Source organism: Aristolochia californica, unplaced genomic scaffold, assembly GCF_029961685.1.
Source record: "Aristolochia californica isolate CCGP_79_NKW_82.1479 unplaced genomic scaffold, dmAriCali1.0.hap1 SCAF_5, whole genome shotgun sequence".
NCBI lineage: Eukaryota > Viridiplantae > Streptophyta > Magnoliopsida > Piperales > Aristolochiaceae > Aristolochia > Aristolochia californica.
In genome coordinates, this window is record NW_027182214.1 from 33,779,069 (window position 1) to 33,803,679 (window position 24,611).

Consider the following 24,611-nt stretch of genomic DNA (forward strand, 5'->3'; position numbering starts at 1 on the left):
GTAAATATCCCACTACACGTTCACTTGAGAATTTAATAAGTGTTTGTAATTCTTTTTAAAAGCTTTGGATCCATAGGACATTTGAATCTTTAACATGATTCAAGCATGCATATCCTTTTTTAAAAGATGTGTAGAAAAAATCTCCTTCATGTAAAATTCCAAGCTATTGGAGTTGGACTAATGGAATTTTCCAAACATGGATAAGAAAACATTTGTGTTCATTTGTGGTGTGTGAATAAATATTTTTTATTTACATTAGTTATTTTTTGAATTTTTTTCCACACATTAACTATAATTTTTTTTATTTTGTTGTGAGGTATTTGCCTTTTCTGTTTACGGGATGAAGGGAGAGCGAAAACTCAAAAGTTCTGATTTATGAAAAATGTGTACATCTAAAATGGAAATGCACAATGCACAAATGTAGAGAGAGATAATTCCAAAGAGTGTCTGTAATTTTTCGGGATCGTAAGCACTTTTTTCGTTTTTATATCTAAGGTTTTGCAACCGTCGGGAAAAGGGGGGGGCGGGCGATTTTTAACTGAGGGTTGACTTCCAATCCATAAGTATTTCTTACAAAAATATAGCCCATTACGCATGACAAATCACTTTACAATCATCTATGATTGTTAGGTGACCTTTTTGAAAATGGGCAAAATAATGGCTTGTTTGACTCGGGCAAATATCCCACCGCACGTTCACTTGAGAATTTAATGAGTGTTTGTTATTCTCTTTAAAAGCTTTGGATCCATAGGTCATTTGAATATTTAACATGTTTCTAGCATGCATATCCACTTTTTAAACAGGTGTAGAAAAAATCTCCTTCATGTAAATTTCCAAGATATTAGTGTTGGACTAGTGGAATTTCCCAAACTTGGATAACAAAAATTTTGTGTTCATTTGTGGTGAGTGAATAATTTTTTTTTATTGTTTTAAATTTTTTCCATACATCAACTATAATATTTTCCTTATGTTGCGGTCTATTTACCTTTTTTGTTTTCAGGATGAAGGGAGAGCGAAAACTCAAAGTTTTGATTTAGGAAAAAAATGTACATCTAAAATAGAAAAGCACAATGCACAAATGTGGAGAGGGATAATTCCGAAGAGTGTCTGTAATTTTTTAGGGATTGTAAGCTCTTTTTAGTTTTTATATCTCAGGTTTTGCAATCGTTGGGAAAAATGGGTGGAGGAGGATTTTTAACTGAGTGTTGAATTGCAATCCATAAGTCATTTCTTACAAAAATATAGCCCGTTACGCATGATAAAACATTTTACAATCATCTATGATTGTTTGGTCAAATTTTTGAAAATGGGCAAAATAATGATTTGTTAGACTTGGGTAAATATCCCACCGCACGTTCACTTGAGAATTTAATGAGCGTTTGTTATTCTCTTTAAAAGCTTTGGATCCATAGGTCATTTGAATCTTTAACTTGTTTATGCATACATATCCATTTTTAAAACTGTGTAGAAAAAATCTCCTTCATGTAAAATTCCAAGCTATTAAGGTTGGACTAATGGAATTTTCCAAACTTGGATAACAAAACTTTTGTGTTTATTTGTGGTGTAAGAATAAATATTTTTTATTTACATTAGTTATTTTTTAAAAAATTTTCCACACATCAACTATAAAATTTTTATTTTTTTGTGATCTATTTGCCTTTTCTGTTTACGGGATGAAGGGAGAGCGAAAACTCAAAGTTCTGATTTAAGAAAAAAATGTACATCTAAAATGGAAATGCACAGTGCACAAATGTAGAGAGAGATAATTCCGAAGAGTGTCTGTAATTTTTAGGGATCGTAAGCACTTTTTCATTTTCATATTTAAGGTTTAGCAATCGTCTGGAAAAGGGGGAGGCGGGCGATTTTTAACTGAGTGTTGACTTCCAATCCATAAGTCATTTCTTATAAAAAATTATAGCCCATTACGCATGACAAATCACTTTACAATCATCTATGATTGTTAGGTCAACTTTTTGAAAATGGACAAAATATTGGCTTGTTTGACTTGGGCAAATATCCCACCGCACATTCACTTGAGAATTTAATGAGCGTTTGTTATTCTCTTTAAAAGCTTTGGATTCATTGGTCATTTGAATCTTTAACATGTTTCTAGCATGGATATCCATTTTTAAAACATGTGTAGAAAAAACTCCTTTATCTAAAATTGCAAGATATTGGTGTTGGACTAGTGGAATTTCCCAAACTTGGAGAAAAAACTTTTGTGTTCATTTTTGGTGTGTGAATAAATTTTCTTTATTTACTTTTTTTGTTCTGTTTAAATTTTTTCCGTACATCAACTATAAAAATTTCATTTTCTTGTGATCTATTTGCCGTTTATTTTTATCGGATGAAGGGAGAGCGAAAAACTCAAAGTTTTGATTTAAGAAAAATGTGTACATCTAAAACGGAAATGCACAATGCAAAAATGTATAGAGAGATAATTCCAAAGAGTGTCTATAATTTTTAGGGATTGTAAGCACTTTTTCGTTTTTATATCTCAGGTTTTGCAATCGTCGGGAAAAGGGGGAGGCGGGGGATTTTTAACTGAGTGTTGACTCCCAATCCAAAAGTCATTTCTTAAAAAAATATATCCCGTTACGACTGATAAGTCACTTTACAATCATCTTTGATTATTATTTTAGCTTTTTGCAAATGGGCAAAATAATGGCATCTTTGACTCGGGTAAATATCCCACCGCAAGTTCACTTGAGAATTTAATGATCGCTTGTTATTATCTTTAAAATTTTTGCATCCATAGCTCATTTGCATCTTTAACATGTTTCAAACATGCATATCCATTTCTAAAACATGTGTAGTAGAAATCTCTTTCTTGTAAATTCCAAGCTATTAGGGTTAAACTAGTGGAATTTCCCAAACTTTGACAACAAAACTTTTGTTCATTTGTGTTGTGTGAATAAATTTTCTATAGTTACATTTGTTATTGTTTTAAATTTTTTCCATACATCAACTACAAAAATTTTATTTTGTTGTGAGCTGTTTGCCTTTTTTGTTTTCGGGATGAAGGGAGTGCGAAAACTCAAAGTTTTTATTTATGAAAAAAGTGTACATCTAAAATGGAAAAGCACAATGCACAAATATAGAGAGAGATAATACCAAAGAGTGTCTGTAATTTTTAGGGATTGTAAGCTCTTTTTAGCTTTTATATCCCAGGTTTTGCAATCGTCGGGAAAAATGGGTGGCGGAGGATTTTTATTTGAGTGTTGAATTGCAATCCATAAGTGATTTCTTACAAAAATATAGCCCGTTACGCATGATAAATCACTTTACAATCATTTATGATTGTTAGGTCAAATTATTGAAAATGGGCAAAATAATGACTTGTTGGACTCTGGTAATTACCCCAGCACACGTTCACTTGAGAATTTAATGAACGTTTGTTATTCTCTTTAAAATCTTTGGATCCATAGGTCATTTGAATCTTTAAGATGTTAATACATGTGTAGAAAAAATCTCCTTCATCTTAAATTCCAAGATATTAGTGTTGGACTAATGGAATTTCCCAAACTTGGATAACAAAATTTTTGGGTTCATTTGTCGTGTGTGAATAAATATTTTTTATTTACATTAGTTATTGTTTGAAATTTTTTCCACACATCAAGTATAAGATTTTCATTTTGTTATGATCTATTTGCCTTTTTTGTGTACGGGATGAAAGGAGAGCGAAAACTCAAAGTTTTGATTAAAGAAAAATGTGTACATCTAAAATTGAAATACACAATGCACAAATGTAGAGAGAGATAATTCCAAAGATTGTCTGTAATTTTTAGGGATTGTAAGCACTTTTTTGTTTTTATATCTCAGGTTTTGCAATAGTCGAGGAAAGGGGGAGGCGGGGAATTTTTAACTGAGTGTTGACTCCCAATCAAAAAGTCATTTCTTACAAAAATATAGCCTATTACGACTAATAAATCACTTTACAATCATCTAAGATTATTATGTCAGCTTTTTGAAAATGGGTAAAATAATGGCATGTTTGACTCAGGTAAATATCCCACTGCAAGTTCACTTGAGAATTTAATGAGCGTTTTTTATTCTCTTTAAGAGCTTTGTATCCATAACTCATTTGCATCTTTAACATGTTTCAAGAATGCATATCCATTTTTAAAACATGTCTAGAAAAAAATTTCCTAATGTAAAATTCCAAGCTATTAGGGTTGGACTAATGGAATTTCCCAAACTTGGATAACAAAACTTTTGTGTTCATTTGTGGAGTGTGAATAAATATTTTTTATTTACATTAGTTATTGTTTTAATTTTTTTTCACACATCAACTATAAAATTTTTATTTTATTGTGATCTATTTGCCTTTTCTGTTTACAGGATGAAGGGAGAGCGAAAACTCAAAGTTCTGATTTAAGAAAAAAGTGTACATCTTAAATGGAAATGCACAATGAACAAATGTAGAGAGAGATAATTCCAAAGAGTGTCTGTAATTTTTAGGGATTTTAAGCACTTTTTTCGTTTTTATATCTAAGGTTTTGGAATCGTCGGGAAAAGGGGGAGGCAAGCGATTTTTAATTCAGTGTTGACTTCCAATCCATAAGTCATTTCTTACAAAAATATAGCCCGTTACGCATGACAAATCACCTTACAATCATCTATGATTGTTAGGTCAACTTTTTTAAAATGGGTAAAATAATGGCTTGTTTGACTCGGGCAAATATCCAACCACACATTCACTTGAGAATTTAAAGAGCGTTTGTTATTCTCTTTAAAAGGTTTGGATCCATTAGTCATTTGAATATTTAACATGTTTGAAGCATGCATATCCATTTTTAAAACATGTGTATAAAAAATCTCCTTCATGTAAAATTCTTAGCTATTAGGGTTGGTCTAATGGAATTACCCAAACTGGGATAACGAAACTTTTGTGTTCATTTGTGGTGTGTGAATAATTATTTTTTATTTACATTAGTTATTGTTTTAAATTTTTTCCTCACATAAACTATAAATTTTTTATTTTATTGTGATCTATATGCCTTTTTTGTTTACAGGTTGACGGGAGAGCGAAAAACTCGATGTTTTGATTTAAGAAAAATGTGTACATCTAAAACGGAAATGCACAATGCAAAAATGTAGAGAGAGATAATTCCAAAGAGTGTCTGTAATTTTTATGGATTGTAAGCACTTTTTCGTTTTTATATCTTAGGTTTTGCAATCGTTGGGAAAAGGGGGAGGCAGGGGATTTTTAACTGAGTGTTGACTCCTAATCCAAAAGTCATTTCTTTCAAAATTATAGCCCGTTACGACTGATATCTCACTTTACAATCATCTTTGATTATTATGTCAGCTTTTTGCAAATGGGCAAAATAATGGCTTGTTTGACTCGGGTAAATTTCCCACCGCAAGTTCACTTGAGAATTTAATGAGCGTTTGTTATTCTCTTTAAAAGCTTTGCATCCATAACTCATTTTCATCTTTAACAAGTTTCAAACATGCATATCCATTTTTAAAACATGTGTAGTAGAAATCTTTTTCTTGTAAAATTCCAAGCTATTAGGGTTAAACTAGTGGAATTTTCCAAACTTGGATAACAAAACATTTGTGTTCATTTGTGTTGTGTGAATAAATTTTCTTTATTTACATTCGTTATTGTTTCATATTTTTTCCATACATCAACTATAAAATTTTTATTTTGTTGTGAGCTTTTTGCCTTTTTTGTTTTCGCGATGAAGGGAGAGCGAAAACTCAAAGTTTTGATTTGAGAAAAAAGTTTACATCTAAAATGGAAAAGCACAATGCACAAATGTGGAGAGATATAATTCCAAAGAGTGTCTGTAATTTTTTGGGATTGTAGCACTTTTTCGTTTTTATATCTCAGGTTTTCTAATAGTCGGGAAAAGGGGGAGGCGGGGGATTTTTAACTGAGTGTTGATTCCCGATCAAAAAGTAATTTCTTACAAAAATATAGCCCGTTACGACATATAAATCACTTTACAATCATCTATGACTAATATGTCAGTTTTTTGCAAATGGGAAAAATAATGACATGTTTGACTCGGGTAAATATCCCACCGCAAGTTCACTTGAGAATTTACTGAGCATTTGTTATTCTCTTTGAAAGCTTTGGATCCATAGGTCATTTGAATCTTTAACATGTTTCAAGCATGCATATCGATTTTTAAAACATGTGTAGAAAAAATCTCCATGTAAAATTCCAAGCTATTAGGGTTGGACTAATGGAATTTCCCAAACTTGGATAACAAAAATTTTGTGTTCATTTGTGGTGCGTGAATAAATATTTTTATTTACATTAGTTATTGTTTTAAATTTTTTTCACACATCAACTTTATAAATTTTATTTTGTTGTGATGTATTTGCCTTTTCTGTTTACGGGATGAAGGGAGAGCGAAAACTCAAAGTTCTGATTTAAAAAAAAAAGTGTACATCTAAACTAGAAATGCAAAATGACAAAATGTAGAGAGAGATAATTCCAAAGAGTGTCTGTAATTTTTAGGGATCGTAAGCACTTTTATGTTTTTATATCTAAGGTTTTGCAATCTTCGGGAAAAGGGGGAGGCGAGCGATTTTTAACTGAGTGTTGACTTCCAATCCATAAGTCATTCTTACAAAAATATAGCCCGTTACGCATGACAAATCACTTTACAATCATCTATGATTGTTAGGTCAATTTTTTGAAAATGGGCAAAATAATGGGTTGTTTGACTCGGGCAAATATCCCACCGCACGTTCACTTGAAAATTTAAAGAGCGTTTGTTATTCTCTATAAAAGCCTTGGATCCATAGGTCATTTGAATCTTTAACATGTTTCAAGCATGCGTATCTATTTTTAAAAAATGTGTGGAAAAGATCTCCTTAAAGTAAAATTCATAGCTACTAGGGTTGGACTAATGGAATTACCCAAACTTGGATAACGAAACTTTTTTGTTCATTTGTGGTGTGTGAATAAATATTTTTTATTTACATTAGTTATTGTTTTAAATTTTTTCCACACATCAACTATAAATTTTTTATTTTGTTGTGATCAATATGCCTTTTTTGTTTACAGGACGAAGGGAGAGCCAAAAACTCGATGTTTTGATTTAAGAAAAACGTGTACATCTAAAACGGAAATGCACAATGCACAAATGTAGACAGAGATAATTCAAAAGAGTGTCAGTAATTTTAGTGGATTGTAAGCACTTTTTCATTTTTATATCTCAGGTTTTGCAATCGTCGGGAAAAGGGGGAGGCGGGGGATTTTTAATTGAGCGTTGACTCCCAATCCAAAAGTCATTTCTTACAAAAATATTGCCCGTTACGACTGATAAATCACTTTACAATCATCTATGATTATTATGTCAGGTTTTTGCCAATGGGCAAAATGGTGGCATGTTTGACTCGTGTAAATATCCCAGCGCAAGTTCACTCGAGAATTTAATGAGCGTTTGTTATTCTCTTTAAAAGATTTGCATCCATAGCTCATTTGCATCTTTAACATGTTCCAAACATGCATATCCATTGTTAAAACATGTATAGTAGAAATCTCTTTCTTGTAAAATTCCAAGCTATTACGGTTAAACTAGTGGAATTTCCCAAACTTGGATAACAAAACTTTTCTGTTCATTTGTGTTGTGTCAATAAATTTTCTTTATTTACATTTGTTATTGTTTCAAATTTTTTCCATACATCAACTATAAAATTTTTATTTTGTTGTGAGGCTTTTGCCCTTTTTGTTTTTGGGATGAAGGGAGAGTGAAAACTCAAAGTTTTGATTAAGGAAAAATTTTACATCTAAAAAGGAAAAGCAAAATGTACAAATGTAGAGAGAGATAATTCCGAAGAGTGTCTATAATTTTTAGGGATTGTCAGCTCTTTTTAGTTTTTATATCTCAGGTTTTTCAATCGTCGAGAAAAAGGGAGGCGGGGGATTTTTAACTGAGTGTTGGCACCCAATCCAAAAGTAATTTCTTACAAAAATATAGCCCGTTACTCATGATAAATCACATTACAATAATCTATGATTGTTTGGTCAAATTTTTGAAAATGGGCAAAATAATGACTTGTTAGACTCTGATAAATATCCCACCGCACGTTCACTTGAGAATTTAATGAGTGTTTGTTATTCTCTTTAAAACCTTTGGTTCCATAGGTCATTTGAATCTTGACCATGTTTCAAGCTTGCATATCCATTTTTAAAACATGTGTAGAAAAAATCCCCTTCATGTAAAATTCCAAGCTATTTGGGTTGGACTAATGGAATTTCCGAAACTTGGATAACAAAAATTTTGTGTTCATTTTTGGTGTGTGAATAAATTTTTTTTATTTACATTAGTTATTGTTTTAAATTATTTCCACACATAAACTATAAAAATTTTATTTTGTTGTGATCTATTTGCCTTTTCTGTTTACAGGATGAAGGGAGAGCAAAAACTCAAAGTTCTGTTTAAATAAAAAATTGTACATCTAAAATGGAAATGCACAATGCACAAATGTAGAGAGAGATAATTCCAAAGGGTGTCTGTAATTTTTAGGGATCGTAAGCACTTTTTCGTTTTTATATCTAAGGTTTTGCAATCTTCGGGAAAAGGGGGCGGCGGGCAATTTTTAACTGACTGTTGACTTCCAATCTATAAATAATTTCTTGCAAAAAAATATATCACGTTACGCATGACAAATCATTTTACAATCATCTAAGATTGTTATCTCAACTTTTTCATAACAGGCAAAATAATGGCTTGTTTTACTCAGGCAAATATCCCACCGCACGTTCACTTGAGAATTTAATGAGCGTTTGTTATTCTCTTTAAAAGATTTGGATCCATAGGTCATTTGAATCTTTAACATGTTTTGAGCATCCATATCCATTTTTAAAACATGTGTAGAAAAAATCACCATCATGTAAAATTCCACGATATTAGTTGTGGACTAGTGGAATTTCCCAAACTTGGATAAAAAAACTTTTGTGTTCATTTGTGGTGTGTAAATAAATTTTCTTTATTTACTTTTATTATTGTCTTAAATTTTTTCCGTACAACAACTATAAAATTTTCATTTTGTTGTGATCTATTTGCCTTTTTTGTTTACGGGATGAAGGGTGAGCGAAAAACTCGAAGTTTTGATTTAAGAAAAATTTGTACATCTAAAACGGAAATGCACAATTCACAAATGTAGAGAGAGATAATTCCAAAGAGTTTCTGTAATTTTATGGGATTGTAAGCACTTTTTCGTTTTTATATCTCAGGTTTTGCAATCGTCTGGAAAAGGGGGAAGCGGGGGATTTTTAACTAAGTGTTGACTCCCAATCAAAAAGTAATTTCTTACAAAAATATAGCCCGTTACGCATGATAAATCACATTACAATCAGCTATGAATATTAGGTCAAATTTTTGAAAATGGGCAAAATAATGACTTATTAGACTCTGGTAAATATCCCACCGCATATTCACTTGAGAATTTAATGAGCGTTTGTTATTCTCTTTAAAACCTTCGGTTCCATAGGTCATTTGAATCTTTAACATGTTTCAAGATTGCATATCCATTTTTAAAACATGTGTCGAAAAAATCCCCTTCATGTAAAATTCCAAGCTATTAGGGTTGGACTAATGGAATTTCCGAAACTTGGATAACAAAACTTTTGTGTTCATTTGTGGTGTGTGAATAAATATTTTTTATTTACCTTAGAAATTGTTTTAAAATTTTTCCACACATCAACTATAAAAATTTTATTTTGTTGTGATCTATTTGCCTTTTCTGTTTACAGGATGAAGGGAGAGCAAAAAGTCAAAGTTCTGTTTCAAGAAAAAATTGTACATCTAAAATGGAAATGCACTATGCACAAATGTAGAGAGAGATAATTCCAAAGAGTGTCTATAATTTTTAGGGATCGTAAGCACTTTTTCGTTTTTATATCTAAGGTTTTGCAATCTATGGGAAAAGGGGGTGGTGGGCGATTTTTAATTGAGTATTCACTTCCAATCCATAAGTCATTTATTGCAAAAATATATCCCGTTACGCATGACAAATCACTTTACAATCATCTATGATTGTTAGCTCAAATTTTTCATAATAGGCAAAATAATGGCTTGTTTTACTCGAGCAAATATCCCACCGCACGTTCACTTGAGAATTTAATGAGCGTTTGTTATTCTCTTTAAGAGATTTAGATCCATAGGTCATTTGAATCTTTAACATGTTTCGAGCATCCATATCCATTTTTAAAACATGTGTAGAAAAAATCTCCATCATGTAAAATTCCAAGATATTAGTGTTGGACTAGTGGAATTTCCCAAACTCGGATAACAAAACTTTTGTGTTCATTTGTTGTGTGTGAATAAATTTTCTTTATTTACTTTTATTATTGTATTAAATTTTTTCCGTACATCAACTATAAAATTTTCATTTTGTTGTGATCTAGTTGCCTTTTTTGTTTACGGGATGAAGGGTGAGCGAAAAACTCGAAGTTTTGATTTAAGAAAAATGTGTACATCTAAAACGGAAATGCACAATGCACAAATATAGAGAGAGATAATTCCAAAGAGTGTCTGTAATTTTAAGGGATTGTAAGCACTTTTTCGTTTTTATTTCTAAGGTTTTGCAATCGTATGAAAAAGGGGGAGGCGGAGAATTTTTAAGTGAGTTTTGACTCCTAATCCAAAAGTCATTTCCTACAAAAATATAGCCCATTACGCATGATAAATCACTTTACAATCATCTATGATTATTATGTCGGCTTTTTGAAAATGGGGAAAATAATGGCATATTTGACTCGGGTAAATATCCCACCGCAAGTTCACTTGAGAATTTAATGAGCACTTGTTATTCTCCTTAAAAGCTTTGCATCCATATCTCATTTGCATCTTTAAGATGTTTGAAACATGCATATCCCTTTTTAAAACTTGTGTACAAGAAATCTCTTTCTTGTAAAATTCCAAGCTAATAGGGTTAAACTAGTGGAATTTCCCACACTTGGATATCAAAACTTTTGTGTTCATTTGTGTTGTGTGAATAAATTTTATTTATTTACAATTATTATGTTTTAAAATATTTTCCATACATCAACTATAAAATTTTTATTTTGTTCGTGCTTTTTATCTTTTTTGTTTTCGGAATGAAGGGAGAGCGAAAACTCAAAGTTCTGATTTAATAAAAAAGTGTACATCTAAAATGGAAAAGCACAATACACAAATGTAGAGAGAGGTAATTCCGAAGAGTGTCTATAATTTTTTGGGATTGTAAGCTCTTTTTACTTTTTATATCTCAGGTTTTGCAATCGTCGGGAAAAAATTGGTGGCGGTGGATTTTTAACTGAGTGTTGAATTGCAATCCATAGGTCATTTCTTACAAGAATATAGCCCGTTACGTATGATAAATCACTTTACAATCATCTTTGATTGTTAGGTCAAATTTTTGAAAATGGGCAAAATAATGACTTTTTAAGCTCTGGTAAATATCCCACCGCACGTTCCCTTGAGAATTTAATGAGCTTTTGTTATTCTCTTTAAAAGCTTTGGATCCATAGGTCATTTCAATCTTTAACATGTTTCAGGCATGCATATCCATTTTTGAAACATGTGTAGAAAAAATCTCCTTCATGTAAAATTCCAAGCTATTAGGGTTGGACTAATGGAATTTCCCAAACTTCGATAACAAACTTTAATGTTCATTTGTGGTGTGTGAATAAATATTTTCTATCTACATTAGTTATAGTTTTAAATTTTTTCAACACATCAACTATTAAATTTTTATTTTGTTGTGATCTATTTGCCTTTTCTGCTTACGGGATGAAGGGAGAGCGAAAACCAAAATTTCTGATTTAAGAAAAAAGTGTAGATCTAAAATGAAATGCACAATCCACAAATGTAGAGAGAGATAATTCCAAAGAGTGTCTGTAATTTTTAGGGATCGTAAGCACTTTTTTGTTTTTATATCTCAAGTTTTGCAATCGTCGGGAAAAGGGGGAAGCGGGAGATTTTTAACTGATTGTTGACTCCCAATCCAAAAGTCATTTCCTACAAAAATATAACCCGTTACGCATGATAAATCACTTTACAGTCATCTATGATTATTATGTCGGCTTTTTGCAAATGGGCAAAATAATGGCATGGCATGTTTGACTCGGGTAAATATCCCACGACGAGTTCACTTGAGAATTTAATGAGTGTTTGTTATTCTCTTTAAAAGCTTTGCATCCATAGCTCATTTGCATCTTTAACATGTTTCAAACATGTATATCCATTTTTAAAACATGGGTAGAAGAAATGTTTTACTTGGAAAATTCCAAGCTATTAGGGTTAAACTAGTGGAATTTCACAAACATGGATAACAAAACTTTTGTGTTAATTTGTGTTGTGTGAATAAATTTTCTTTATTTACATTTGTTATTGTTAAAAATATTTTCCACACATCAACTATAAAATTTTTATTTTGCTGTGAGCTGTTTGCGTTTTTTGTTTTCAGGATGAAGGGAGAGCAAAAACTCAAAGTTTTGATTGAAGAAAAAAGTGTACATCTAAAATGGAAAAGCACAATGCAAAAATATAGAGAGATAATTTCGAAGAGTGTCTATATTTTTTAGGGATTGTAAGCTCTTTTTAGTTTTTATATTTCAAGTTTTCCAATCGTCGGGAGAAGTGGGAGGCGGGTGATATTTCACTGAGTGTTGACTTCCAATCCATAAGTCATTTCTTAAAAAAAATATAGCCTATTACACATAACAAATCACTTTACAATCATCTATGATTGTTAGGTCAACTTTTTGAAAATGGGCAAAATAATGGCTTGTTTGACTCGGGCAAATATCCCTCCGCACGTTCACTTGAGAATTTAATGAGTGTTTGTTATTCTTTTTAAAAGCTTTGGATCCATAGGTCATTTGAATCTTTAACATGTTTCAAACATGCATATCCATTTTTAAAACATGGGTAGAAGAAATTTCATTCTTGGAAAATTCCAAGCTATTAGGGTTAAACTAGTGGAATTTCCCAAACTTGGAAAACAAAACTTTTGTGTTAATTTGTGTTGTGTGAAAAATTTTCTTTATTTACAATTTTTATTGTTTAAAATATTTTCCATACATCAACTATAAAAATTTTATTTTGTTGTGAGCTGTTTGCCTTTTTTGTTTTCAGGATGAAGGGAGAGCAAAAACTCAAAGTTTTGATTGAAGAAAAAAAGTGTACATCTAAAATGGAAAAGCACAATGCAAAAATATAGAGAGATAATTTCGAAGAGTGTGTATATTTTTTAGGGATTGTAAGCTCTTTTTAGTTTTTATATCTCAAGTTTTCCAATCGTCGGGAAAAGTGGGAGGTGGGTGATATTTAACTGAGTGTTGACTTCGAATCCATAAGTCATTTCTTAAAAAAAATATAGCCTATTACACATAACAAATCAATTTACAATCATCTATGATTGTTAGGTCAACTTTTTGAAAATGGGCAAAATAATGGCTTGTTTGACTCGGGCAAATTTCCCACCGCACGTTCACTTGAGAATTTAATGAGAGGTTGTTATTTTCTTTAAAAGCTTTGGATCCATAGGTCATTTGAATCTTTAACATGTTTCAAACATGCATATCCATTTTTAAAAGATGGGTAGAAGAAATTTTATTCTTGGAAAATTCCAAGCTATTAGGGTTAAACTAGTGGAATTTCACAAACATGGATAACAAAACTTTTGTGTTAATTTGTGTTATGTGAATAAATTTTCTTTATTTACATTTGTTATTGTCTAAAATATTCTCAACACATCAACTATAAAATTTTTATTTTGCTGTGAGTTGTTTGCCTTTTTTGTTTTCAGGATGAAGGGAGAGCAAAAACTCAAAGTTTTGCTTTGAAGAAAAAAGTGTACTTCTAAAATGGAAAAGCACAACGCAAAAATGTAGAGAGAGATAATTTCGAAGAGTGTCTATAATTTTTCGGGATTGTAAGCTCTTTTCAGTTTTTATATCTCAGGTTTTGCAATCATCAGGAAAAGGGGGAGGCAGGTGATTTTTAACTGAGTGTTGACTTCCAATCCATAAGTCATTTCTTAAAAAAAATATAGCCTCTTACACATGACAAATCACTTTCCAATCATATATGATTGTTAGGTCAACTTTTTGAAATTGGGCAAAATAATGGCTTGCTTGACTCGGGCAAATATCCCACCGCACGTTCACTTGAGAATTTAATGAGTGTTTGTTATTCTCTTTAAAAGCTTTGGATCCATAGGTCATTTGAATCTTTAACATGTTTCTAGCATGCATATCCATTTTTAAAACATGTGTAGAAAAAATCTCCATCATGTAAAATTCATAGATATTAGTGTTTGACTGGTGGAGTTTCCCAATCTTAGATAAAAAAACTTTTTTGTTCATTTGTGGTGTGTGAATAAATTTTCTTTATTTAATTTTTTTATTATTTAAAATTTTTTCCATACTTAACCTTTAAAATTTTCATTTTGTTGTGATCAATTTGCATTTTTTTTACAGGATGAACGGAGAGCGAAAAAATCGAAGTTTTGATTTTAGATAAATGAGTACATCTAAAACAGAAATGCACAATGCACAAATGTAGAGAGATATAATTCCAAGGAGTGTCTGTAATTTTTAGGGATTGTAAGCACTTTTTCGGTTTTATATCTCATGTTTTGCAATCGTCGGGAAAAGGGGGAGGCGGGAGATTTTTAACTAAGTGTTGACTCCCAATCCAAAAGTCATTTCCTACAAAAATATAGCCCGTTACACATGGTAAATCACTTTACAATCATCTATGATTATTATGGTGTCTTTTTTCAAATGGGCAAAATAATGGCATGTTTGACACGGGTAAATATCCCACTGCGAGTTCAGTTGAGAATTTAATGACCGTTTGTTATTCTCTTTAAAAGCTTTGCATCCATAGCTCATTTGCATCTTTAACATGTTTCAAACATGCATATCCATTTTTAAAACATGGGTAGAAGAAATTTCTTTCTTGGAAAATTCCAAGCTATTAGGGTTAAACTAGTGGAATTTCCCAAACTTGGAAAATAAACTTTTGTGTTAATTTGTGATGTGTGAAAAATTTTCTTTATTTATATTTTTTATTGTTTAAAATATTTTCCACACATAAACTATAAAAATTTTATTTTGTTGTGAGTTGTTTGCCTTTTTTGTTTTCAGGATGAAGGGAGAGCAAAAACTCAAAGTTTTGATTGAAGAAAAAAAGTGTACTTCTAAAATAGAAATGCACAATGCAAAAATGTAGAGAGATAATTTTGAAGAGTGTCTATATTTTTTAGGGATTGTAAGCTCTTTTTAGTTTTTATATCTCAAGTTTTCCAATCGTCGGGAAAAGTGGGAGGCGGGTAATATTTAAGTGAGTGTTGACTTCGAATCCATAAGTCATTTCTTAAAGAAAATATAGCCTATTACACATAACAAATCACTTTACAATCATCTATGATTGTTAGGTCAACTTTTTGAAAATGGGCAAAATAATGGCTTGTTTGACTCGGGCAAATATCCCACCGCACGTTCACTTGAGAATTTAATGAGTGTTTTTTATTCTCTTTAAAAGCTTTGGATCCATCAGTCATTCGAATCTTTAACATATTTCAAATATGCATATCCATTTTTAAAAGATGGGTAGAAGAAATTTCATTCTTGGAAAATTCCAAGCTATTAGGGTTAAACTAGTTGAATTTCACAAACATGGATAACAAAACTTTTGTGTTAATTTGTGTTGTGTGAATAAATTTTCTTTATTTACATTTTTTATTGTTTAAAATATTTTTCACACATCAACTATAAAATTTTTATTTTGCTGTGAGTTGTTTGCCTTTTTTGTTTTTAGGATGAAGGGAGAACAAAAACTCAAAGTTTTGCTTGAAGAAAAAAGTGTACTTCTAAAATGGAAAAGCACAACGCAAAAATGTAGAGAGAGAAAATTTCAAAGAGTGTCTGTAATTTTTAGGGATTGTAAGCTCTTTTCAGTTTTTATATCTCAGGTTTTGCAATCATCGGGAAAAGGGGGAAGCGGGTGATTTTTAACTGAGTGCTGACTTCTAATCCATAAGTCATTTCTTAAAAAAAATATAGCCTGTTACGCATGACGAATCACTTTACAATAATCTATGATTGTTAGGTCAACTTTTCGAAAATGGGCAAAATAATGGCTTGTTTGACTCGGGCAAATATCCCACCGCACGTTCACTTGAGAATTTAATGAGTGTTTGTTATTCTCTTTGAAAGCTTTGGATCCATAGTTCATTTCATTCTTTAACATGTTTCCAGCATGCATATCCATTTTTGAAACACCTGTAGAAAAAATCTCCATCTTGTAAAATGCATAGATATTAGTGTTTGACTAGTGGAGTTTGCCAATCTTGGATAACAAAACTTTTGTGTTCATTTGTGGTGTGTGAATAAATTTTCTTTATTTACTTTTTTTGCAATTTTAATTTTTTTCCGAACATCAACTATAAAATTTTCATTTTGTTGTGATCTGTTTTCCATTTTTTTTTTACAGGATGAAGGGAGTGCCAAAAAATTGAAGTTTTGATTTTAGATAAATGAGTACATCTAAAAAGCAAATGCACAATGCAAAAAATGTAGAGAGAGAGATAATTCCAAAGAGTGTCTGTAATTTTTAGGGATTGTAAGCACTTTTTCGGTTTTATATCTCATATTTTGCAATCGTAGGGAAAAGGGGGTGGTGGGAGATTTTTAACTGAGTGTTGACTCCCAATCCAAAAGTCATTTCTTAAAAAAATATAGCCCGTTACGCATGACAAATCACTTTACAGTCATCTATGATTATTATGTCGGCTTTTTACAAATGGGCAAAATAATGGCATGTTTGACTCGGGTAAATACCTCACGGCGAGTTCACTTGAGAATTTAATGAGCGTTAGTTATTCTCTTTAAAAGCTTTGCATCCGTAGCTCATTTGCATCTTTAACATGTTTGAAACTTGCTTATCTATTTTTAAAAACATGGGTAGAAGAAATTTCTTTCTTGGAAAATTCCTAGCTATTAGGGTAAACTAGTGGAATTTCACAAACTTGGATAACTTAACTTTTTTGTTAATTTGTGTTGTGTGAATAAATTTTCTTTATTTACATTTTTTATTGTTTAAAATATTTTCCACACATCAACTATAAAATTTTTATTTTGCTGTGAGCTGTTTGCCTTTTTTGTTTTCGGGGTGAAGGGAGAGCGAAAACTCAAAGTTTTGATTTAAGAAAAAAGTGTACATCTAAAATGAAAAAGCACAATGCGAAAATGTAGAGAGAGATAATTTCGAAGAGTGTCTGTAATTTTGAGTGATTGTAAGATCTTTTTAGTTTTTATATCTCAGGTTTTGCAATCGTCGGGAAAAGGGGGAGGCGGGTGATTTTTAACTGAGTGTTGACTTCCAATCCATAAATCATTTCTTAAAAAAAAATATAGCCTGTTACGCATGACAAATCACTTTACAATCATCTATGATTGTTAGGTCAACTTTTTGAAAATGGGCAAAATAATCGCTTATTTGACTCGGGAAAATATCCCACCGCACGTTCACTTGAGAATTTAATGAGCGTTTGTTATTCTCTTTAGAAGCTTTGAATCCATAGGTCCTTTCAATCTTTAAAATGTTTCTAGGAAGCATATCCATTTTTAAAACATATGTAGAAAAAATCTCCTTCATGTAAAATTCCAAGATATTAGTGTTGCACTAGTGGAGTTTCCCAATCTTGGATAACAAAACTTTTGTGTTCATTTGTGGTGTGTGAATAAATTTTCTTTATTAAATTTATTTTTTGTTTAAATTTTTTTCCGTACATCACCTATAAAATATTCATTTTTTTGTGATCGATATGCCTTTTTTGTTTACAGGATGAAGGGAGAGCAAAAAACTCAAAGTACTGATTTTAGATAAATGAGTACATCTAAAATGGAAATGCACAATGCACAAATGTAGAAAGAGATAATTCCAAAGAGTGTCTGTAATTTTTAGGATTGTAAGCACTTTTTCGGTTTTATATCTCAGGTTTTGCAATCGTCGGGAAAAGGAGGAGGCGGGAGATTTTTAACTGAGTGTTGATTCCCAATCCAAAAGTCATTTCTTACAAAAATATAGCCCGTTACGCATGATAAATCACTTTACAATCATCTATGATTATTATGTCGACTTTTTGATAAAGGGAAAAATAATGGCATGTTTGACTCGGGTAAATATCCCACGTCGAGTTCACTTGAGAATTTAACGGGCGTTTGTTATTCTCTTTAAAAGCTTTGCATCCATAGCTCATTTGCATCTTTAACATGTTTCAAACATGCTTATCCATTTTTAAATCATGGGTAGAAGAAATTTCTTTCTTGGAAAATTCCAAGCTATTAGGGTTAAACTAGTGGAATTTCCCAAACTTGGATAACAAAACTTTTGTGTTAATTTGTGTAGTGTGAATAAATTTTCTACATTTACATTTGTTATTGTTTAAAATATTTTTCACACATCAACTATAAAAATTTTATTATGCTGTGAGCTGTTTGCCTTTTTTGTTTTCGGGATGAAGGGACAGCGAAAACTCAAAGTTTTGATTTAAGAAAAAAGTGTACATCTAAAATGGAAAAGCACAATGTAAAAATGTATAGAGAGATAATTTCGAAGAGTGTCTGTAATTTTTAGGGATTGTATCTCTTTTTAGTTTTTATATCTCAGGTTTTGCAATCGTCCGGAAAAGGGGGAGGCGGGTGATTTTTAACTGAGTTTTGACTTCCAATCCATAAGTCATTTCCTAAAAAAAATATAGCCTGTTACGCATGACAAATCACTTTACAATCATCTATGATTGTTAGGTCAACTTTTTGAAAATGGGCAAAATAATGGCTTCTTTGACTCGGGCAAATATGCCACCGCACGTTCACTTGAGAATTTAATGAGCATTTGTTATTCACTTAAAAAGCTTGTGATCCATAGGTCCTCTGATTCTTTAAAATGTTTCTAGCATGCATATCCATTTTTTAAACATGTGTAAAAAAAATCTCCTTCATGTAAAATTCCAAGATATTAGTATTGCACTAGTGGAATTTGCCAATCTTGGATAACAAAACTTTTGTGTTCATTTATGGTGTGTGAATAAATTTTCTTTATTAACTTTTTTTTTTGTTTTAAAATTTTTCCGTACATCACCTATAAAATATTCATTTTTTTGTGATCGATTTGCCTTTTTTGTTTACGGGATGAAGGGAGAGAAAAAAACTCAAAGTATTGATTTTAGATAAATGAGAACATCTAAAATGGAAATGCACAGTGCACAAATGTAGAGAGAGATAATTCCAAAGAGTGTCTGTAATTTTTAGGGATTTCAAGCACTTTTTTAGTTTTATCTCAGGTTTTGCAATCGTCGGGAAATGGGGGAGGCGGGAGTTTTTTAACTGAGTGTTGACACCCAATCAAAAAGTCATTTCTTCCAAAAATATAGCCCATTACGCATGATAAATCACTTTACAATCATCTATGATTATTATGTCGGCTGTTTGAAAATGGGCAAAACAATGGCATGTTTGACTCGGGTAAATATCCCATGGCGAGTTCACTTGATAATTTAATGAGCGTTTGTTATTCTCTTTAAAAACTTTGCATCCATAGCTCATTTGCATCTTTAACATGTTTCAAACATGCATATCCATTTTTAAAACATGGGTAGAAGAAATTTCTTTCCTGGAAAATTCCAAGCTATTAGGGTTAAACTAGTGGAATTTCCCAAACTTGGATAACAAAACTTTTGTGTTAATTTGTGTTGTGTGAAGAAATTTTCTTTTCTTTCATTCGTTATTTTTTAAAATATTTTCCACACATCAACTTTAAAATTTTTATTTTTCTGTGAACTGTTTGCCTTTTTTGTTTACGGGATGAAGGGAGAGCGAAAACTCAAAGTTTTGATTTAAGAAAAAAGTGTACATCTAAAATGGAAAAGTACAATGCAAAAATGTACAGAGAGATAATTTCGAAGAGTGTCTGTAATTTTTAGGGATTGTAAGCTCTTTTTAGTTTTTATATCTCAGGTTTTCCAATCGTCGGGAAAAGGGGGAGGCGGGTGATTTTTAACTGAGTGTTGACTTGCAATCCATAAGTCATTTCTTAAAAACAATATGGCCTGTTACGCATGACAAATCTCTTTACAATCATCTATGATTGTTAGGTCAACTTTTTGAAAATGGGAAAAATAATGGCTTGTTTGACTCGGGCAAACATCCAACCGCACGTTCACTTGAGAATTTAATGAGTGTTTGTTATTCTCTTTAAAAGCTTTGGATCCATAGGTTATTTGAATCTTTAACATGTTTCTGGCATGCATATCCATTTTTAAAACATGTGTAGAAAAAATCTCCATCATGTAAAATTCATAGATATTAGTGTTTGACTAGTGGTGTTTCCCAATCTTGGATAACAAAACTTTTGTGTTCATTTGTGGTGTGTGAATAAATTTTCTTTATTTACTTTTTTTACTATTTTAAATTTTTTCCTTACATCAATAATAAAATATTCATTTTATTGTGATCTATTTGCATTTTTTGTTTACAGGATGAAGGGAGAGTGAAAAAATTGAAGTTTTGATTTTAGCTAAATGAGTACATCTAAAACAGAAATGAACAATGCACAAATGTAGAGGGAGATAATTCCAAAAAGTGTTTGTAATTTTTAGGGATTGTAAGCACTTTTTCGGTTTTGATATCTCAGGTTTTGCAATCGTCAGGAAAAGGGGGAGGCGGGAGATTTTTAACCGAGTTTTGACTTCCAATCCAAAAGTCATTTCTTACAAAAATATCACCCATTACGCATGATAAATCACTTTACAATCATCTATGATTATTATGTCGACTTTTTGCAAATGGGCAAAATAATGGCATGTTTGACTCGGGTAAATGTCCCACGACGAGTTCACTTGAGAATTTAATGAGCGTTTGTTATTCTCTTTAAAAGCTTTGCATCCATAGCTCATTTGCATCTTTAACATGTTTCAAACATGCATATCCATTTTTAAAACATGGGTAGAAAAAATTTCTTTCTTGGAAAATTCCAAGCCATTTGGGTTAAACTAGTGGAATTTCCCAAATTTGGATAACAAAACTTTTGTGTTAATTTGTGTTGTGTGAATAAATTTTCTATATTTACATTTTTTATTTTTTAAAATATTTTCCACACATCAACTATAAAATTTTTATTATGCTGTGAGCTGTTTGCCTTTTTTGTTTTCGGGATGTAGGGAGAGCGAAAACTCAAAGTTTTGATTTAAGAAAAAAGTGTACATCTAAATTGGAAAAGCACAATTCAAAAATGTAGAGAGAGATAATTTCAAAGAGTGTCTGTAATTTTTAGGGATTGTAAGCTCTTTTTAGTTTTTATATCTCATGTTTTGGAATTGTCGGGAAAAGGGGATGGCGGGTAATTTTTAACTGAGTGTTGACTTCCAATCCAAAATTCATTTCTTAAAAAAAAATATAGCCTGTTACACATGATAAATCACTTTACAATCATCTATGATTGTTAGGTCAAGCTTTTGAAAATGGGAAAAATATTGGCTTGTTTGACTTGGGCAAATATCCCACCGCACGTTCACTTGAGAATTTAATGAGAGTTTGTTATTCTCTTTAAAAGATTTGGATCCATAGGTCCTTTGAATCTTGAAAAAGTTTCTAGCATGCATGTCCATTTTTAAAAAATGTGTAGAAAAAATTTTCTTCATGTAAAATTCCAAGATATTAGTGTTGCAGTAGAGGAGTTTCCCAATCTTGGAACACAAAAATTTTGTGTTCATTTGAGGTGTGTGAATAAATTTTCTATATTTTTTTTGTTTTAAATTTTTTCCGTGCATCACCTATAAAATATTCATTTTTTTGTGATCGATTTGCCTTTTTTGTTTACGGGATGAAGGGAGAGCAAAAAACTCAAAGTATTAATTTTAGATAAATGAGTACATCGAGAACGGAAATGCACAATGAAAAAATGTATAGAGAGATAATTCCAAAGAGTGTATGTAATTTTTAGGGATTGTAAGCACATTTTCGGTTTTATATCTCAGGTTTTGCAATCGTCGGAAAAAAGGGGAGGCGAGAGATTTTTAACTGAGTGTTGACTCCCAATCCAAAAGTCATTTCTTACAAAAATATAGCCCGTTAGGCATGATAAATCACTTTACAATCATCTATAATTATTATGTTGGCTTTTTGCAAATGGGCAAAATAATGGCATGTTTGACTCGGGTAAATATCCCACGGCGAGTTCACTTGAGAATTTAATGAGTGTTTGTTATTCTTTTTAAAAGCTTTGCATCCATAGCTCATTTGCATTTTTAACATGTTTGAAACATGCATATCCATTTTTAAAACATGAGTAGAAGAAATTTCTTTCATGGAAAATTCCAAGCTATTAGGGTTAAACTAGTGGAATTTCTCAAACTTGGATAACAAAACTTTTGTGTTAATTTGTGTTGTGTGAATAAATTTTCTTTATTTACATTTGCTATTGTTTAAAATATTTTCCACACATCAACTATAAAATTTTTATTTTGCTGTGAGCTGTTTGCCTTTTTTGTTTTCGGGATGAAGGGAGAGCGAAAACTCAAATTTTTGATTTAACAAAAAAATTTACATCTAAAATGGAAAAGCACAATGCAAATATGTAGAGAGAGATAATTTCGTAGAGTGTCTGTAATTTTTAGGGATTGTAAGATCCTTTTCGTTTTTATATCTCAGGTTTTGCAATCGTCGGGAAAAGGGGAGGCGGGTGATTTTTAACGGAGTGTTGAGTTCCAATCCATAAGTCATTTCTTAAAAAAAATATAGCCTGTTATGCATGACAAATCACTTTACAATGATCTATGATTGTTAGGTCAACTTTTTGAAATGGGCAAAATAATGGCATGTTTGACTCGGGCAAATATCGCACCACACCTTCACTTGAGAATTTAATGAGCGTTTGTTATTCTCTTTAAAAGCTTTGGATCCATAGGTCCTTTGAATCTTTAACATGTTTCTAGCATGCACATCCATTTTTAAAACATGTGTAGAAAAAATCTCCTTCATGTAAAGTTCCAAGATATTAGTGTTGCACTAGTGGAGTTTCCCAATCTTGGATAACAAAACTTTTCTGTTCATTTGTGGGTGTGAATAAATTTTTCTTATTAACATTTTTTTTGGTTTTTTTTTTCCATGTATCACCAATAAAATATTCAATTTTTTGTGATCGATTTGCCTTTTTTGTTTACGGGATGAAGGGAGAGCAAAAAACTCAAAGTATTGATTTTAGATAAATGAGCACATCTAAAACGGAAATGCACAATGCACAAATGTAGAGAGAGATAATTCCAAAGAGTGTATGTAATTTTTAGGGATTGTAAGCACTTTTTCGGTTTTATATCTCAGGTTTTGCAATTGTCGTGAAAAGGGGGACGCGGGAGATTTTTAACTGAGTGTTGACTCCCAATCCAAAAGTCATTTCTTACAAAAATATAGCCCGTTACGCATGATAAATCACATTACAATCATCTTTGATTATTATGTCAGTTTTTTGCAATTGGGCAAAATAATGGCATGTTTGACTTGGGTAAAAATCCCACGGCGAGTTCACTTTAGAATTTAATGAGCGTTTGTTATTCTCTTTAAAAGCTTTGCATCCATTGCTCATTTGCATCTTTAACATGTTTCAAACATGCATATCCATTTTTAAAACATGGGTAGAAGAAATTTCTTTCTTGGAAAATTCCAAGTTATTAGGGTTAAACTAGTGGAATTTCCCAAGCTTGAATAACAAAACTTTTGTGTTAATTTGTGTTGTGTGAATAAATTTTCTTTATTTACATTTGTTATTGTTTAAAATATTTTCCACACATCAACTATAAAATTTTTATTTTTCTGTGAGTTGTTTGCCTTTTTTGTTTTCGGGATGAAGGGAGAGCGAAAACTCAAAGTTTTGATTTAAGAAAAAAGTGTACATCTAAAATGGAAAAGCACAATGCAAAAATGTAGAGAGAGATAATTTCGAAGAGTGTCTGTATTTTTTAGGGATTGTAAGCTCTTTTTAGTTTTTATATCTCAGGTTTAGCAATCGTCGGGAAAAGGGGGAGGCGGGTGATTTTTAACTGAGTGTTGACTTCCATTCCATAAGTCATTTCTTTAAAAAAATATAGCCTGTTATGCATGACAAATCACTTTACAATCATCTATGATTGTTAGGTCAACTTTTTGAAATGGGCAAAATAATGGCTTGTTTGACTCGGGCAAATATCCCACCGCACGTTCACTTGAGAATTTAATGAGCGTTTGTTATTCTCTTTAAAAGCTTTGGATCCATAGGTCCTTTGAATCTTTCACATGTTTCTAGCATGTATATCCATTTTTAAAACATGTGTAGAAAAAATCTCCTTCATGTAAAATTCCAAGATATTAGTGCTGCACTAGTGGAGTTTCCCAATCTTGGATAACAAAACTTTTGTTTTCATTTGTGGTATGTGAATAAATTTTCTTTATTAATTTATTTTTGTTTTAAATTTTTTCCGTACATCACCTATAAAATATTCATTTTTTTGTGATCGATTTGCCTTTTTTGTTTACCGGATGAAGTGAGAGCAAAGAACTCAAAGTATTGATTTAAGTAAAAAGTGTACATCTAAAATGGAAAAACACAATGCACTAA